Source organism: Caretta caretta, chromosome 7 (assembly GCF_965140235.1).
Source record: "Caretta caretta isolate rCarCar2 chromosome 7, rCarCar1.hap1, whole genome shotgun sequence".
NCBI classification, from domain to species: Eukaryota; Metazoa; Chordata; order Testudines; family Cheloniidae; genus Caretta; species Caretta caretta.
The window spans coordinates 47,574,762-47,594,103 of record NC_134212.1 but is presented as its reverse complement, the minus strand read 5'-3'; the positions used below and the strand labels follow the sequence as shown (position 1 = coordinate 47,594,103).

General features: G+C 48.9%; 1 long non-coding RNA gene across 1 annotated transcript in view; it reads right to left on the bottom strand.

Moving 5' to 3' along the window:
- Nucleotides 1-923: 923 nt before the first annotated feature.
- Nucleotides 924-19,342, bottom strand: part of LOC125639583 (uncharacterized) — a 78,945-nt gene continuing 60,526 nt past the window's right edge. Inside the window, exon 4 of the long non-coding RNA XR_007357523.2 lies at nucleotides 924-3,888. This is a non-coding gene — a long non-coding RNA (uncharacterized LOC125639583). The remainder of the gene's footprint in view (nucleotides 3,889-19,342) is intronic.

The following is a 19,342-nucleotide window of genomic DNA, read 5'->3' as shown; positions in this document are numbered from 1 at the left end:
TCACCATGCTGCCCTGTAATGCCATGTGCTATTATCAGTATAGTGCACACACCTGGGTTCCAAACCTTGCTGCCATAGAGCTGGAAAGAGATGTGATTTCTTCCTCCTAACTGTGTTTAGCACAGAACTGCAGCTACCTGTGTTATAACTCAGATTATAAAAGCTGGAAGCGGAAGATGGAAAAAGCTCCCTATGGCTCTAAAGCCATTCACCAGCAGCAGAAGACTCCAACAATAGCTTGCTCTCCAGGCCAGATCCTGCTTTTACTCACACCAGCATGCATGTGGAGTCATTGGGCCGGATTCTCATTTTCATTAGGTCTGGGGCTACACCCACACTTTAAGGCCAGAACAGTGTAAAGAGGTCTTAGGGGATATGAGAATCTGTCTTGCTCTATTTAATTCGGTGGAGTTACTCTGCGTTTACACAAATATGACTAAGAGCAGAATCTTTTCCTAACTGCAATTTGTGTAGCTATCGGGCCACCCCTGCTGTCCTGGGAGATAAATATTCCCCTGTGATGAAAAGCAGCATGGGAAAGGAGACTCAGGTTCCTGAGTTCTAATCCTGGCTCTACCAGTAACAAGATCAGAGGTAAGTTATTTAACCTCTTGCTGCCTCAGCTTCTGATTTGTACCAAGGGAATAGTACTGCCGTACCTCACAGGTTTGTGTCTGAAGATTGTTTGGATCATGTCTTGAGCCACAAAGTGGTATGTAACTGCCAAGTACTGTTATTACCTTCACCACATTCAAGAGAGGTTGGAGGTATCTCAAAGGTGTGATGGATTGACCTTCAGAGCCTGGAAGGCATCATTGAATTTGTCTCCATGAACTCTGAGGGGAGGGGTTTTTATAGCTGGGCTTTGCCTATGTGATCCTGGAGTGATATTAGAGCCACTTCAATCTAGTCAGACAACTGCAAAGGCTGGAATCTGTTGTTTATTATTATTATTTATTTATTTATTATTACAGTAACACCCAGGGGTTTCGATCCCCCCCCCAAACATAAAAAGACACGGTCCCTGCCCCAAGGAGCTTACAGTGTAAGACAAGTGACAGAATGGGGGAGAAGTTTACAATCGAATATATCAATCTATTTATATACACAGACACACATTATTATATATACATTCTATGCACTGAAAAGGTAACGGATACCAGCCACTTGCAATAGACTAAAGAGACTGTCCTCCCTGGGATCCTGGAAGAAGTGGGTCTTGAGGAGATAGATGAAGGTGGAGGAGTGAGGACAGTGACTTTATGGGACTCCAGGGAAATGTATACAGCATGTGTATGCAGAGCAGGCTCTGTGCAGCCAGGAACACTCCTAACCGTAAAGAAAGTCCTGAAGTGCAAGTGAGAAGGGAAGCAAAAAAGGGGTAGGAGTGGGTACGACTGCTGGGAAGATTTCAGTGACTGTACAGCCCCCTCCTGCCTGTAAGGAGGCCAAGGGTGAGAGGATTGGCAGATGCAGCAGCTGGCCACGTGCAGCAGCTGGCCACGTGCTTTCTGAGGGCCCAGCTCACTTCTGTAAATGGAACACTTGTGGCCAAACAGTGATAATGTTCAGGATAAGTAACCACATTATTAACGGGGGAAGCTTTTGGCAGTAAATTAAAAATCTTGGCTCCTGGCCTTGGCATTGCTCATGCCTCTTAGGAGACATTAATATCCCAGCTCCCCAGCACTCCCATTCTCACTTCATTAAAGAGCCAATAATGATACATATTGATGGTTTTATTCTGCGTGGAGGCTGCTTAATGGCTAATATTTCACAAGGTGTTAATGGGGGCCTTCCTTTATGAAGTGAGCGGAAGGGGTCTGCCTTTAATCTCTTTCACAAGCTGTGTAATTTTACCCATTTTCGCTACTGTGACAGATATTACGCAGACCTTTAAAGAGCCACAGAAGCCTCTTGAGAAACTTTGGAAAACACTGTTTAGAGGTAATCCTGCCCAGGCATCATAGTCTCGATCTCTTTCCCTTTGTTCTGGAGCCCTAGAAACATTTGATTAGCTGGAACTCTGTTTTTTAAGGCCCTGTCTACAATGCAGGTACAACTGTCTTTATGTAACCAGTAGAGTGCTTCTTCATTACTGAGTTAACTCAGGTGTTACCCATCACCTCCCTCTTCTGTCCACACATAAAACCCTCTCCCCTGAGGGTAGTGGTGCTTTCAACCCAGGCTAATTGGCCTGGCTGGGGATGTGAGTTAGAGCCCAGGTTCTGCTTTTACTCCAGCTGGCAATCTGCCTCTGTGCAGTGAGAATGCACACTAGATCAGTTCTCCAGTGCCTCCCACAATTCCCTCCATATGCTCACAGGGGCAGTGGAGTTCTCCCACCATTCACTGGGAAAGAGTTCTCCACCGACTCGGTTTATTGCAGCACAAAGGACCATGGGAGGTGCTCCCAGAAGTCCTAGTGGTGCACACGGAGGAGCACAGTTGGAGTAATGGGTAGGGCTTTGCAGTGTGGTTGCTCGCACCCAAGTGTCAATCATCCAGACTAGTGCCCTTTAACAGACCATCCCTGGCCCAGAGAGCTTCCAGTCTAAATAGACGAGGCGGAAGGGAAAAAATGGCATGCAGGGTGAAGTGAGTTGCCCAAACTCACAGAGTAGGTCTGTGGCAGAGCCTGCAGTACAAGTCAGGGAGTGCCCAGTTCCACTGGCCCCTGCTGGGACAGTCTTGTCTGAGCTGGTCAGAGTCACTCCAGCCGTGTTTTTCACAACCCTCCCATGTGCGCCGACACCTACCAGGCTGGCCAAGGTTCTAATCTGCCTCCATTGAAATCAATGGGAGTTTTGCCATTGACTTCACTGGGAGCAGGATCCAGTGTTTGTGTCAGTGTACTCCAGTCACCACCCTCCCCTAACCCCCTGGTGGTGGTAGCCTTTGGGTGTGGCCACTACTCTGTTCATTTCTCAGGTGCATTCCCCAGTGGGTGGGTTGGCTCGCAGCATCTACCCGAGTCAGGGACTCTGCGGGGCTGGCAGAAGCCAGGTGTGGGGATACCATCCAAAGCAGGGCTGAGGTTAAACAGGCCCTGCTTTTTCTGGATGGGGACGACTGCACTGCACTGCACTCAGAGGGGTGTGACTGCAGCATGCGTAGATGTACCCGAGCTCCCTAGATCAGCGCCAGTTCAAGTAACAGGGAAGCCGCTGCAACATGGATGGTACAAGCCCACCGGAGACCCTGGGGACGAACTCGAGCGGCCAGCCTGTGCTGACACCCCCGCTGCTGGGGTGTCGCTGCTAGTGTTACTCAAGCTAGCGTTGCTCTAGCCAGCTCAGCTATGTTTGCACATGCTGCAGTCACCCCCTCACCCTCCTGATTGCCATGTGGACATACCTAGGATGCCCACCCTGGCATGGTGGCAGCATCTCCTGGCTGAGCACAGACAGTTACTGATACTCCAGGACTCTCCTACAGGGGCTACTCCAGGCCCCTGAGCACTGGGGGCAGTGACCCAGTGCACCAGCAGCTCATTTTGGCGATAGTGGCCCTTTAAAAGCGAGGTCCGCAGGAACTGGTGATGTTCTCCGGTGGCCAGCCCCAGCGTATTGCACGGCTTCAATCCCTATATGAAATGAGCAGTATAATCACATAGGAATAAAAAGCCATAAAAGACAGTGGGACACAGGACACGTCTCCTCTGCTGGCAGCAGACAGGCCTCTGAGTGGCATGCCATCAGGTATGTCCTCCTATCCCCTCCTCCTTCCCTCTCTCTTCCTTGGGGAGGCTGCTGCTCTGATGCCTTCTCACAGCGCATCTGGCTGCAGAACTGACCCTGGGGCAGGCTCAGATGGGAGCCATTCCCTGGAACATGATGCATGAAGGAGTCTTGATGGTCTTCATTGGGTCTGTGCAGGTGGAGGATGCTGGGGAAAGAGAAAAACATTTCAGGAAAGGAACAAAGAGAAAAAAAAAAGAGAGAGAGACTCAAGCAGAAGGGACCTAGGATGGACTGGTTCCGGGGGGGTGGTCTCTGGGGCAGAGTGCTTGTCCATATGCCCCTGAGCTCAGATCTCCGCTCCAGATCATTAGGTAGTGATGAGTGTCATGCCCTTGTGGCATCAGCTTCTGGCTCCTGCCCAGGATTTTGGAACAACTAGAGAACTGTCCCCCGTGTATCCATCCCAGCTTTTACATTGACTCCACTGCACACTGGACAGGTCTTAGCCTGGGGCACAGGGGATGGTGAGGCTGGAAGGGTCTGAGGTTGTTGGACACTGATCTAAACGTGCCTGGCTCTCTTTGGTGTAGGGCTGGGGCTGGAAATGCTAGCAGAGCTGCCTGCTCAGTCCAGTTTCTAGCACTGTTTGGTGGTGCGTCATTCGCAGACCCTGCCCCATTAAACCTACCTGGTAGGATTGCAGCCTCCATTCCAACCCTGACTGAATCTAAGTGCACAGAAACGTGGGGGGGGGAGTTAGCTGAAATGTCTGGTTCCCGGGGTTTGGTTCAGGGCAAAGGTGAGAGTTTCAGGTCTCATTCCATCCTAGCCAGTTCACCCAGCCCTGCCTGATTTGCAGCGTGCCCAGAGAAACCTTGCACTCTCTCCTTCCCGTCCCTCTCCCCTCCTCCATCCTGCTCTCCTCTGCCCCTCGCTCCTGCAGCTTTCCTTCTCTCCTATTTTAGCCTACCTAGAGTACACTGGCCCCAATCCTGCCATGTGCTGGACATCCTCTCATCCCGGGGACTGTCAGCAGCATAAAACCCTAGATCTTCAGAGGATCAGCTCCTCTGCTTGGAATCCCAGGTGAAATCCTGGCCTCCCCAATGCAATGGGAGTTTTACCATAGATGGCACTCGGCCCACAAATTCACCCCTCGTGCCTGAGAGCTGTGATGCTCTGGGCCACTGTGTCTGATGCAGAGTGACAGAATAGAATAATAGAATATCAGGGTTGGAAGGGACCTCAGAAGGTCATCTAGTCCAACCCCCGGCTCAAAGCAGGACCAATCCCCAACTACATCATCCCAGCCAGGGCTTTTTCAAAACCGTCAGGGCCCGATTTCAGCTGAGCCTCTGCAGTTGTGCTCCTGATTGTGTGCTCAGTTACTACAGATTGCGTGTTTTCCTGAGCTAGTGACTGTAGACACACGTATCTATCTGGGCGCACACCAGGCCCCGCACTGGGGTGCACGCACAGTACCTGTGCATTCAAAGCGGACTCATACACGTGCATGCAGTTTTCACCAGCAATTGCGTGCATGCATTAACAAAAAATTAGGCTATTTTTTGCCCCAGTAAGGGGCAAATCCTGACCTGCATGTGGCTGCATGGGAGAGAATAGTGCATAGGGAGCCTCTTCCACCCCACCCCACATGCAGGGTAAGATCTCAGCCTAGTGCTCAGTAATGGGTTGCAATGGGGTGTGGGCCTCAGCTTCTACGCTGGCTTGTTCCATTGCCAGGATCAGGGCGTGGCCAGATACCCAGTCAGCTCGGGTAGGTGTTGCAGCCATGGCTAAACGGGTGTATCCTTCCCCTTTGCAAAGTCTGCTCCACTCTGCATTGCTTCCTCCTGCTCTGCACAGGCTAATCTGTGTTGGCGTGAGGGCTCAGGTACCAGTGAATGGCCAGCACACGCCCTACCCACCCCCGAGGGGCAGGACTTTGCCTTACTCTAGAGAAGAGCACTCGCATATAATCAGGCTCATGTCATGAGGGCAGAAGGCAGCTGCTCACTCACAACTAAGCTAAAGTTGTCTCCCTCCTCAGTAGCTCAGGATGTGACTCATGGAGCAGGGGCCACGTTCCCTGCCCTGGTGAAAGGGAAGAAGAAATATTTGTAGTATGACTGCTGTGTTAACTTATAAAGATTCTCTCTCTCTGCCTCTGTGCTCACACTTAGCCCTCCGTACAGTGTTACACACCTGCATCTGCTCTCCTATGCCTGAGCACAAGTATGCCACACACCTGCTGCATGCTCCCGCGTAGCTGTGCAACCATTTCTTCACACGTACTGATTTGGCTTTTTCAGGCTCCTTCGGGCCCTGGGGGAAGAAGCTCAAGGGGACCAGAGCTCATGTTAGTGTGGCCCCATGATAAATGGCTCCCCAAAGGAAGGATCATGGAAAACACAGAAACAGATTTGCATCTTAAGACACTCAGCTTGATCCTGACGCTGCGCTGGTGGGTCCCCATGGTGCTTGATTGCATAGTCCTAATACTGGCTGTGGCTACTCCCTGATTTGAAGTCGAGAGGAACAGAAGGTTAATTGCAGCTCATCTTTGAATGCTGCAGCCCACACTACACTGCAAGGCCTGGGGTACTGTGCAAACGCCGATCAGCAGACATGCCAGCCCCGACACAATCTCTTGGCCCCACATGGCAACGGAAAGCTACAGAAGAGCGCATCGCGGTTCATCGTCCGCCACCTAGCCGCTCTGACAGGGTGAGAATGAGGGACCAATTTCCAATCCTGCGAGCACAGCAAGTCTTTCCAGCAAGCTGTCAGCACCTGGTACACACTCCTGTCAGAGAACAAATCCCCTGGCAGCCCATTAGAAGCAGCTCCAGGCCGGCTGCAGGATATCTTGACAGGAGGCCAGACAACAGAGTGAACAAACACAGATATTCTGTTAAGAAGGTGTACGTGGGCGGAATGAAATCTGGGATCTATTACTCTGTTAGAGGCCATTTGATGAATACTTACAGAGCTGCCTATCGAGAGGAGCAGAGCATGGAAAAACGCTTCCTCTCAAGCATTTCTCCTGCCTCCATGGCATGAAAATCACATGTATCGGCCTCTTTCTCTCTGCACCAAGCTTGGGCTTCTCATTAGTGTAAGTGCCAATAGTGGGTCACACAATTCTCTCCTGTTACTCCCGGCCTGTAGAGGGGTCTAGTCAGCCCTCAGTGGCATGCCCTGCCTGTACAATAACAAGAGCCATCCCAGAACCCACCTTCCTGGATTTGCAGAGAGATGGGGTCTTGGCAGAATTGCTCGGGTTGTGTGCTAGGACGGTTTCTATGCTGGCCAAATGGACCTGTAACTCACCCCCTGCTGTGCCACCAATGGCAGATGTTGTGGTGCAGATGGGGATCAGACTGTGGGTGGGGTTGGTGCTGCGGCCGAGCCCTGTCCACAATACAGCTCCCACAGGGGGTGAATGAGGGATCTCAGCTTTGCCAGTGTGGAGAGGGCTTTGGAGGAGAGAGTGTGGGGGGGAAAGCCTTGGCCCGTAAGGGTAAGAGTAAGGGGCCCGGACGGCACTTTGTCACTAAGGCAGGACAGAGAGAATAAGTGGGGCTAAGAGGGACTTAATGGGGTAAGCACATGGCTGGGAACCAGGAACTCCTCTGCAACTGACTCCTTCTGTAACCTTGGGCTAGTCACTTGACTGCTCTTTGCCTCGGGGATAACACTACCTACCTGACAGTCAGGGACAGCCATTAGTTGCACAGCACTAAAGAGGTGGGGCCAGGCTGCATTTCAAATCATCCCCTTTTTGCTTCCCACAGAAGCATTTGGATCAGCCAGTTACCCAGGCAAGGATGAGCTGGTTCCAGCGTGCTGGATTGGGCCCAGCTTGAATGACACAGGAGGCAGTGAAAATAAGCCTGGGTGACCGTTTATTATGCAGCAGCATGATCCCAAACTCAAAAGATTGGGGTCCCCAACCCTGCCTGAGAGCCTGTTGCAGAGGCGCTGCTGCTGGCTGTGGGGAGCCAGGAATGACCTGGGCTGGTAACGCAGAAGAGGTGAAATGGCAGCTAAGGAAAAGCACTTGCTTCCCCTTTGAGGAAAAGAAGTAGCTGGTGAGTACCAGAGTGGTTCCAAAAACGTTCTTCCAGCTCTCGTTCACAATTGCATTGTAAGTTATTTAGTGACAGCACATCCCAGTTTGGCTTTTCCCTGCGTGCAAGATCGCAGGCTAAGGAACAGCCCTCTCAGACATGGAAAGAGAGCGAATCGGTTGGCACCCCCACTGGTGTATGCAAGGAAAGGTGAGCTTTGCTTGTCCTCAGAGGGATGGGCACAAAGAAAGCTTTAAAAATTAACAGGACACTAAACCATATTACAGTGTCATGGTCCTGGTCCTCCTCTTGTCAGATTTTCCTTGTGAAAGAAGCAGTAGAAAACCAGAAGAAAAAACTCCTTGGCACAGTAATACTTTACGTTTAATTTTCAAGAACATATGAAACCACTCCTCACCAGGTGATGAGATTGGGCCATCAGAGATAATTCAACCAATCCAAAGATTTTTATTAGGCCATCAGAGGTAACTTAGTTGATCAGCGTATGTGGCTGCTAATTTGCTACCAAACTGTTTGACTTTAATTAAGGGCACATATAGGGATAAACTGCAAGATTCAGAGTGGGATTTCAAACCCCATAAAGTTTAGGGCGATTTAGATACCAGGTTTTGGTTCATACTAGTCTCTTGATAAAATGCTTTAAATCTACCTTGGGCTTTTCCCTACAGTTTAACTAGGTTTGTATTATTTGGTTATGATAGCTCAGCAGCAAAGAGCAGTCCTTTGATCACATCATAGATCTGCAACACAATCTCTTTTCCAACTGACTGTGGGATTTTCGCTACTGGTAGCTCTCGATACACACACGCATATGGAAGTGACGGCCATCAGTGTGATCACCTGCATTTATCATTCTGCTTTGGCCATCTCACCTGCACTTTGCTGGAGCTATTTCTAGGATTCCAAACCTCTGAGCCGCTTCAAACAGCTTTCACAAAAATGTTTTTCTTTCTTTCAAAACATGAGATTTTTGCCCTTTAAATTGTACTAAGCTAAGGAACAGGATGGGTGATTTTCAGACACTGTCACCAACCAAGGAAAGGTCAAATATTTTGTGGACCTCCAGGGTTAGAAACATGTGCTAAAATATATATCAGTGGAGAGCTGCGGAATTCTGAGGTTTGTTACTAGTCAATGAAAGAATGATCTGGCCCGAGATGAAACTTGGGGTAGCACCTCGGTGCAAGGAACGATAAGGGGTATTATGGAAAGTCAATACTATGTACTGGATCTGCTGACCATTTTATAAGACTGAACCCTCATTTATCCAATTTTTGTGTGGGAAGGAGGCATATCAAAAGCAGGACCCAGTGGATAATTATCCAGAGTGATCTTACTGAAATTTGGATGAAAAGAGGAGTTTGATTTAAAGGGGCTGGATAAATGGGCTTGTATTGTCTATGTAATTATAGGCCAGTTAGAGAGCCAATGCGAAGTAGTGATGTAGCTGCATGGCTTTCTACACCCAAAGACTCCATGCCATACAGTCTGTCCTTTTAGTCACGCATACCTGGGAGTTGGTTTTTCCCCTAACTGCCAGTGCCACACACAAGCTCATGCTGGATCTAAGTCAGGCCTTTCCTTCCCGTGCACCAGCCCCAGAGCTGGCTGAACATTTTCTGTCAAAATGTTTTTTTCGGTGGAAACGGCTTTTTGACTAAACGTTGTGTTTTGTCTCCTGTTTGCATTACACGTTCGGGGCTTCATAAAAAAACAGATCGGAAAAACAAAAACCAAGGATTTTTTCCCAGCTACTAGAAACTAAAATTGTTTTTGGTTTTGGGTTGCCAGAAATAGAATATTTTTCAGTGGTTGGAAACTGAACATTTTTGGTTTTCAGGTTTATGGGTAAAGCACACACAATTTCAAAGAAAAAATGGGATGACAATGGGAAAACCATTTTTTGTTTTGTTTTTTTCCTCCCTTCCCCAAGAAGAAAAATCAGTTCCTGACCAGCTCTAGTAATCACCCATGATGCACTCAGTCACCCCACTGCAACCAAATTTCAGCCCTTGGTGACACCTACTTACCCCTATTACCATTGATGGGTTTGCACAGGGGTCACTGCCCAGAACTTTGTAACCAACTCTATGGATGATGCATGAGCAGCACTAAATTCTAACTCCCTCTTCCATTCTACCTGGGCTGGCTTTGTAGGGTAACGGGAGTAAAAAAAGCAGCAACTCCTTATTTCTATTGCTAAAGGGCTCAACTATGATGAAATATGCATCTACTGAGCAAGGAATGGCTATTCTACCTGGGCTGGCTTTGTAGGGTAACGGGAGTAAAAAAAGCAGCAACTCCTTATTTCTATTGCTAAAGGGCTCAACTATGATGAAATATGCATCTACTGAGCAAGGAATGGCTATAATTTCCTTGGGTTAGATTGCCCCTTTCTTGCCCTCACCCAACAGAATGAACAGAAGTTTGGCCTATGCCCCAAGGATCTCATGGGATCTATCAGATGCTTTTTCCCATGTGTCCCTCGCCACTGTCCCCTTCAAAAGCTGTCTGTTGCCACCAAAATCTACAATTCATCAGTCTATTAAAGCTGAGAGAAAATCGGAATTGCTATCCCAGAGGCCAGTTCTGAGAGTTTGACATTAGTTTCCATCCTGAATATAGGGATGAAAAATCAAAATATCAGTTTTTTTCCCCAATCAAAACCATTTTGACATTCCTGAATCAAAATGTTTCATTCCGGATCCATTCAACATTGAACTGTGTCTGAAATACGGGGTAGCCTCATGGGAGTTATATGTCAAATGCCTCTGTTCGCCTCTATGTGCTGGGCTCCCCAGTTGGACTACATTTCCCATGATGCACTGGTGTCACAGGACTCTCATTATGCCGTGCTTCAGCTAGAGGAGAAACCATGATGCATCATGGGCACCCAAATTATAACTCTCCGAGGTGCTGTGGCAGCTCAGGGGGACCCATCATAGTGTCAAATTGACCTGAAATGAAACCTTCTGATTTGGTTTGAAAAAGGGAAATGTTTCAGCTTCACAAAACCACTCATTTCAATTTTCCTGATTGCAAATTAAAAAATGTTGGTGAAAATCAAAGTTTTCCCAGGAAAGACTTTGCAGAAAATGCATTTTCCATTGAAAAACATTTTCACCACAAATTCACGACTAGCTCATCTGTCTACGCTCTCTTGTACTGGCATCCATCCCTGTAGTGTTCGAATGTCTCCTAGAACAATCAGCATGGCATGTGTTTTATTATTATTACAGCAGAACTTTAACCAGCCCAGCCAGGGATCAGGACCCTATTGCACAAATAATGCAGAGCCAGTCCCTGCCCTTGAGTGTAGTAATCTAGGGCTTAGATAATATTCAGTGGGTAGATGCAGGTGGGCAAGAGGACAGGGTGACTGCAGGGACAGGTGCTCTGTGATTCCTGTTGCAATTGTAGTAGTGGTCCTGACAGCCACAGGTGGTCCCCAGCCTGAGCAACATAATCAGAGCACAGGCTGGTTTTCAGGAGGCATTTAAATGAGGCTGGGTGTGAATCTGGATGTGGAGCCCTCCCAAAGCATAAGGTGCAGCAAGGCCAGGATTTAGCTGATGATTCATGAGGCAGAAGAGAACTCAGCTGGCTGGCCCCTTCTCAGCTGCGCCACGTTGCAAGGATACAGGACTAGGCATATCTCGAATGCAGCGGGAAGCAAGCTTTCCAGCCTCTGCCCGCTGGGCTCCAGCTAGTGCGCTAAAAATCACGGTGTGGACATTGCGGCTTGGGCTGCAACTCCAGCTCGGATGCCTTGGTGGGCTTGAGAACTCCAGCTGACTCGTCCACACTATTTTTAGCACACTAGCTGGAACCCTGCTGGTGCAAATCTGTCTCCCTGAGCCGGGAGCTCTACCTTCTGTGGCTAGCACTGAGCTGCTCTGACCCTAATGCCTACGGGCTGCAGAGCTGCTGAGGAGGAAGGCGCTGGTTTTGACACAGCAGCCCTTTCTACCATCAGCAGCTTGGGGACTTCGCTGTAATTACACAGACTGTCTCTAAGCCGCTGCTTGCTGTGGGAACTTGAAGACGCGGGCCACTGGTCTCATTTCAAGCCAACTGGCTGCGCCTTTGATGTCTGTGGAGATGATGACCCAGCTCAGGCTGAAGCTGCTCTTGAAAGAGAGAAGCTGCTATTTAGCAAAGAAAATGTTTTTCTGCTTCCTTATGAAGCCCGCTATGGAAATGGAGCAGGAAAAACAGATATTTAATGAAAGAGCGGGAGGGAAAAAGCCCAGCCTTGCTAGCTTCTCTTTTGAGAGGCGCCTCCATCACAGCCGCGTCCATTTCAAAGAGGCATCAAAGAGTTAGCAGCTCAGGTGCAGGCTTCAGATCCAAAGGGGCCTGAAGCCCGGGGGTTTTACACGCACAGAATAGTGCTTGACACTGTTTTTCCAGAACCTGCAGGCACTTAGCAAATCGCACTGGGACTGAAAAGCAGTTGGCCACCCAGCTCCAGTATCTGTGCGCTGGAGCCGCGGCATGTGGCCCTCCCAGTGCAGATGGGAGAGAGGTTATCACCTGCTTGGGCTGGCAGCTGTGACTGGTTGGCCTTGGGGCCCTGCTGAGCTGCAACCCAGTGGATGCTTTGGTCTCCCACTCTGGCAGCAAGGCTGGACCTGGAGCCAAGTCACTGGCTGATCTGGCAGTGGAAGCGGAAGCGGGGACTTGCTCTCTGGGCACCTGTTCTAGCAGCAGGACAGGAAGGAGAGGGGACTGAGGCCTGGATTCCCACCCCACTGCCCTATGGCAGCTCAGGGCTCACAATGCCCTGCGGTGGGGGTGGGTCTAATCTGGGGATAGAATATCTGTTCTCTGGTGTGAATCTGAAATCCCCAAGCTCTTCTCAGGGGTTATGAATAAGGACAGCCCAGATGTGGGAGACCTGCCTGGCCCGGGAATGCTAAGACCTGAGAGATGGAAACGATTTTCAATTGTCTGACTGACCCTCTTCTCCCAGCCCCCACCTGCTGCCTCTACCTTTCCTAAGTGCTGTCTGGCACACCTTGCCCTTTCTGGCATGGTCCCCAACATGGCACCGAGGGATGGGGGCTCTGCAGGAGCCCGTTCTGCCCCCACTCTCCCTCTGCCGCTGCCCTTCCTCGGCCAGTCTCGCTGGTGGGAAACTCAGCCTGGTAAGGATTTGGGGCAGCCAACCTCCTCTCTTCCCCACCTACCTCACTGCTGCCTTGGGAGGTGGGATCTGGAGCAGCACCTTTGGGCCCTTCCCTGCCCCAGTGAGACCTGCGGCTCCCCCGCCCTTTCTGAAACTGGTCTGAGCGGTGGGAATCGAAGGCTGGGGTGGCAGCTGCACAAGTCGCCTGCAGCCAGGGTGAGTCAGCATCATGCCATGTTCAGGCTCTCCTTTTTACAGGGAGGCCACACAGTGCTGAACTGCCTGAAGTGGAGTGTGGGACACAGGGGCAGGAGGACCCTGGGGCACATCCCAGGCCAGGAAACAGCCCCACTTCTATGTCAAAGCATCACCAACCCAGGGCTGTGGGAGGAGAGCCCATGGGAGCCCCGAGCTCTCAGCCAGATCATGTTATTCGACAGATCTCTCTAAGGCTCTGTGGCTGGGAGTTGACCCTGAAGGGACAGCTGTAGCTGGGCCATGATATGGCGGAGCTAGATTCATGCTGGTAGGACCTCAGGAATATCCCCTTTGATTTGATGCCAGCTGTGTGGCAGCTCCTCTCCTTCCCAATGCATCCATGTCTTCATCCTCCCTCTTTGTGACATGCCCTTTCCTGGAGTCAGGGTTCCAGGAATAAGGATAAGTGCAGGGTCCTGCACTTAGGACGGAAGAACCCAATGCACAGCTACAGACTAGGGACCGAATGGCTAGGCAGCAGTTCTGCGGAAAAGGACCTAGGGGTGACAGTGGACGAGAAGCTGGATATGAGTCAGCAGTGTGCCCTTGTTGCCAAGAAGGCCAATGGCATTTTGGGATGTATAAGTAGGGGCATAGCGAGCAGATCGAGGGACGTGATCGTTCCCCTCTATTCGACATTGGTGAGGCCTCATCTGGAGTACTGTGTCCAGTTTTGGGCCCCACACTTCAAGAAGGATGTGGATAAATTGGAGAGAGTCCAGCGAAGGGCAACAAAAATGATTAGGGGTCTGGAACACATGAGTTATGAGGAAAGGCTGAGGGAGCTGGGATTGTTTAGCCTGCAGAAGAGAAGAATGAGGGGGGATTTGATAGCTGCTTTCAACTACCTGAAAGGGGGTTCCAAAGAGGATGGCTCTAGACTGTTCTCAATGGTAGCAGATGACAGAACGAGGAGTAATGGTCTCAAGTTGCAGTGGGGGAGGTTTAGATTGGATATTAGGAAAAACTTTTTCACTAAGAGGGTGGTGAAACACTGGAATGCGTTACCTAGGGAGGTGGTAGAATCTCCTTCCTTAGAGGTTTTTAAGGTCAGGCTTGACAAAGCCCTGGCTGGGATGATTTAACTGGGAATTGGTCCTGCTTCGAGCAGGGGGTTGGACTAGATGACCTTCTGGGGTCCCTTCCAACCCTGATATTCTATGATTCTATGAATCCTGCCATACTTGAGGGCCCTTGTGTGTGGCAAGGACACCAGGTCAGTTCTGGTCCCAGATCCAGCCTGCGTGAGCCCAGCGGGGGAGTGACAGGATTCCAGGATTTACACAGCTCCATAATCACGGTATCATCTACTGCCCACGGGCAGGATGGGAGAAGGGCCCAACAAGGCACCACTGAGAACATGGCAGTTAGCTGCAAGTTCCAGCCCCAAGCCATGCCAGCCTGCATCAGCCAGCCAGTCCTGTGCCCAGACAGAAGCAATCACCTGCGTTATGATACTGATGGTGGCCAGCTATGGTCCTGTTGTGTCCTTTGCTTTTTACATAATAAACATAATATGAAGCAACCACACAGGCATCGGGGGAGAGGGGATGGTGTCCTGAAAACTGTGTTACTGAATATGCGCAGCACGCCAGGCCTAGATGCATCTACACTGCTGCCCACATCTGGAAGCAACGGGGAGTCTGATCCTCTGCTGCCCTGCATCTTTTGTGGTCATTTACACCAGAGCAAAGTGGGTATGAAACACTGGCTAACTTGGAATGGGAGGGTTATGCACCCTCTCTGCACCAAGGAAGGGCAATAGGGAGTCCTATAGCTTTCAAACTCAGCCCTTGAGGCATCTGGCCTGTAACCCGGAATCTGAAAATCGAGCTGGCTTGCTTCTAAGCTTGGACACTGCTGCTATTCTGGCTTGCTTCTAGCTTAGGCTAAATATTTTGCCAGTCAGATTTTGCCTTCAAAGCACCAGAATGGGTTTGCACAGGTGGAGCTCGGCCTGTTCACTCCTCATTACTGGTGACGATGTGTGAGCCAAAAGCAGCCTGCCCTGCCACTCTGCTCCCAGGCTGAGTTTGAAGGAGAACCATCTTTGTAATCATGAAATGAATCTGTGAGAGCGAGAGGCAATAAACACGGACCCCTATGATGCTGTTTGAACCGTCACTTTTCCAAATGGAAACTCATTTTAATGGCCAGATCCTCAGCTGCTGTGCTTTGGTGTATCTCCATTGAAGCCAGTATCCAGTTACACTAGCTGAGGATCTAACGTGTTTCAAAAGGCAGGATTTGATGCTTACAGGGCAGAGACTAGCATCCGCAGTGACTCTAGTTAGAGAAAGGTATCAATCCCCAGGCTCCAGGACATAAGTGGGTCAGAGAGTGACCCCTCCCACCCTGGTACAACATTGCAAGATTAATTACTTTACTGGGGCATTCTGCCTCGCTCTGTAGCATCTGGCATTGGCAGGACACCAGCCTAGACGGACCACTGGGCTGTTCCAGCTAGCTACATTTCCTGTTCTTAAATAGACTGCAATGTCATTCCAAATCCTTTTAAGACCAATCACCCTGCACTCAGGGGCAAACCCTGCCTCTGCCTCCACAGCTGCAAAGGCCCCTTTGCAGTGGAAGCAGTGTGCCTGGAGGAGGGGCAGAATTTGGGGGAGCAGTGCAGGATGGAGCCTGGTGCTGCAGTGGATCTTGCATGTCGGAGGATGGGTGGAGGCTGGAGGACAGATCATAGAATCATAGAATATAAGGGTTGGAAGGGACCCCAGAAGGTCATCTAGTCCAACCCCCTGCTCGAAGCAGGACCAATTCCCAGTTAAATCATCCCAGCCAGGGTTTTGTCAAGCCTGACCTTAAAAACCTCTAAGGACGGAGATTCTACCACCTCCCTAGGTAACGCATTCCAGTGTTTCACCACCCTCTTAGTGAAAAAGTTTTTCCTAATATCCAATCTAAACCTCCCCCACTGCAGCTTGAGACCATTACTCCTCGTTCTGTCATCTGCTACCATTGAGAACAGTCTAGAGCCATCCTCTTTGGAACCCCCTTTCAGGTAGTTGAAAGCAGCTATCAAATCCCCCCTCATTCTTCTCTTCTGCAGACTAAACAATCCCAGCTCCCTCAGCCTCTCCTCATAACTCATGTGTTCCAGACCCCTAATCATTTTTGTTGCCCTTCGCTGGACTCTCTCCAATTTATCCACATCCTTCTTGTAGTGTGGGGCCCAAAACTGGACACAGTACTCCAGATGAGGCCTCACCAATGTCGAATAGAGGGGAACGATCACGTCTCTCGATCTGCTCGCTATGCCCCTACTTATACATCCCAAAATGCCATTGGCCTTCTTGGCAACAAGGGCACACTGCTGACTCATATCCAGCTTCTCGTCCACTGTCACCCCTAGGTCCTTTTCCGCAGAACTGCTGCCTAGCCATTCGGTCCCTAGTCTGTAGCTGTGCATTGGGTTCTTCCGTCCTAAGTGCAGGACCCTGCACTTATCCTTATTGAACCTCATCAGATTTCTTTTGGGTCTGGGGGATCCTGCACTATGTGGAGTCTCCGGTCCTATGCCAGGTGAGGGGCTTGCGTAGACTATTTCTGCTCTTGGGCTGCAGTAGCCTCCACGGAATGGCTCTGAAGCCATTGCATGGATTGTTTCAGAGTAGCAGCCGTGTTAGTCTGTATTCGCAAAAAGAAAAGGAGGACTTGTGGCACCTTAGAGACTAACCAATTTACTTGAGCATAAGCTTTCGTGAGCTACAGCTCACTTCATCGGATGCATGGATCGTGTTGGGGCATTGCTACCTGCCCCAGGCTCCTAGGCATCTGCCCCGTGTCTTGCTGAGCTTCTCAGGCTGGTTGCTGGCCATAGGAATTGCCTCTCAGTGCCTTCCGTCCCATGCTCTCAGAAATGGCTTGGTTCCTGAAGTGTAACAACGTATGGCTAATTGGTGCCTGACACATTCACTCCTGACACTGATATTATATACTGTCCATGGAGATTTGCTGATGAAACTGAGAAGTTAAAGGGTTGATGAAACCATCTGGCTTGTTGCCCAATGGCTAAGACACTTGATGGGGGTCAGGAGACCTACCTTCTATACCTCATCTGTAAAATGAGAATAATAATACTTGCCCTCATTTGTAAAGCGATTAGAGACCTATGCCCACAAAACACCATGGAAGAGAGAAGTATTTATTGTGCAGTTGCCACTCCATCGTGTTACAATCAGCTTTGAGCAGAAAGCCCTACTATAACTTTGGCTTGGAAAACTGGTTTGATTGGAAAATTGCCAGGTTTACTCTGCAGGCAGAAGAGACTGTTTCTGTAGCGTTTGAGAGGAAAATCCATCAAATGCTGAGAGTTACAGGTCACTTCAAAATTACTCTGATTTGAAATTTGGACTTCAACCTAAACCATCTTCCATTTGCCCCCTCTCCCAAAAAAGTGTGGCGGCTGGCCATTTCCAGGTAGCTAAGTTTCCTGGAAATCTCACTTGCTGGCTACATTAGAAGAGAACAGGTTGTAATGAACAATTTCTGTTCTGGATGATTGGGGTCCTTGCCCGCTGATTTCAGCTGGAGGTTTTGCATTCACTTCGCACAGGTGTAAATAGCTACCAAAGATGCAGAGCAGGAGCTGCTCAGACTCTCCATATGTATGACCACGTTGCCCTCTATTTGCTGTGTGCAAATCAGAAAGAATTTCAAGTGCCACCAATAGGTGGACGTTAACAGATATTGGGACTGATCAAAAAATATCCTGATTTTCCCCCTCCTGACTACATTTTCCATGGTGCAGCATAGCCAGGGACTCCCATAATACATTGCTACCCTCTCCAAGGAGGGAGACAATGGTGCATCATGGTAGATGTAGTCCAGTAGGGGATCCCAGCCTATAGAGATAAAAGAGTGAGCTAGGCACCTGAACTACAACTCCCAGGAGACGCCATAGCAACATTTCCAAAATCACAACATTTTGGGTTTTCACCAAAAATGTTCAGGATTCAACTTTTCAATGAAAAATTACAATTTGCCAAGGGCTGGACACCAAGCAGCATCTACAGACTTTCTGTGGCTCAGATAGTACAATACACCACACCTCTTCTTCATGTAACCTATTGATTAGTCTAATGAAATGAAAAGAAACACAAGGTCTGATTTTGTTGCCAGTTTCTTAAACATTTTTATGTTTTGATTCAATTGCTTATTGATACAATAATTATTAGGTAGCTAGTTCCTGATATGTGCTAGGCACTTCTCACATATAAGACAGGTCCCTATCCCAAAAGAGCAATCTTCCACTGAAGTCAATAGCAATTTTGTCCTAAGTGACAATATATAGACAAAATAGGGGAGGGGAAAAGAACCAAATAGATAGGGAGGAAGGAACATACAAAGTAGCTTAGGAGGCTGCAAATGTGGCATATGATGTATTATGTTAATTCCTTGGCTATTTTTAAAATTACTTAAAGTATATGCATAGGCAATTAAGGAATTGTTGTTCGAGGCATTATGAGAAAAGGTGCATTTATGAATCACTTAAAAATACCATTTGGGCTATATTTTGAAACAATCATTCTCAATAATTGTGTGAATCATGATTTGTAATTATTCTAAAACATACAAAGATGATAACTAGAGGCTAAACCAATGTCTAAAAGCAGCTCAAGCTGTTGTACTAGGAGAAAAATGGGGAGGGGGCTTTAAACCAGAAGGGAAAATAGAATGAAGAGAGGAGAAGAGAACTTCAAAACCTGACTGTATTATTAACTCATATTGCTGTCATATTTATCTACAGGTAGTGGATGCATTTCAGAGGTGGGTGAAGTGTTTCCTGTATAGTTTGAACAGTCAACCAGTGGAATATTGAAAAGTCCATTGTGGCGCTATATAACTGTTTGATCATTATTATTACACTGGAGATAGTGCACAGCTGGTAGTTATATGAATATTGATAACAATGGTGTTACTGTAGGTACATCACTAGGTCATTTGCTCGGTCCTTGGAGTTTTGCAGATTCCAAATCAGATCATGTCTAGGGCAGACAGACAGATCATGTCTAGGGCAGGAACTGCATTGGAAGAGTTGTGATGGGGGTTTTGTACCCAGTGCTAGAGTGCACAGTGAATGGGTTAAACTCCTTAAGTAGGATAAGGGAAGGGACACTGCCTAGTAGAGATTGGTTTGGGTCAAGACGTGGCCT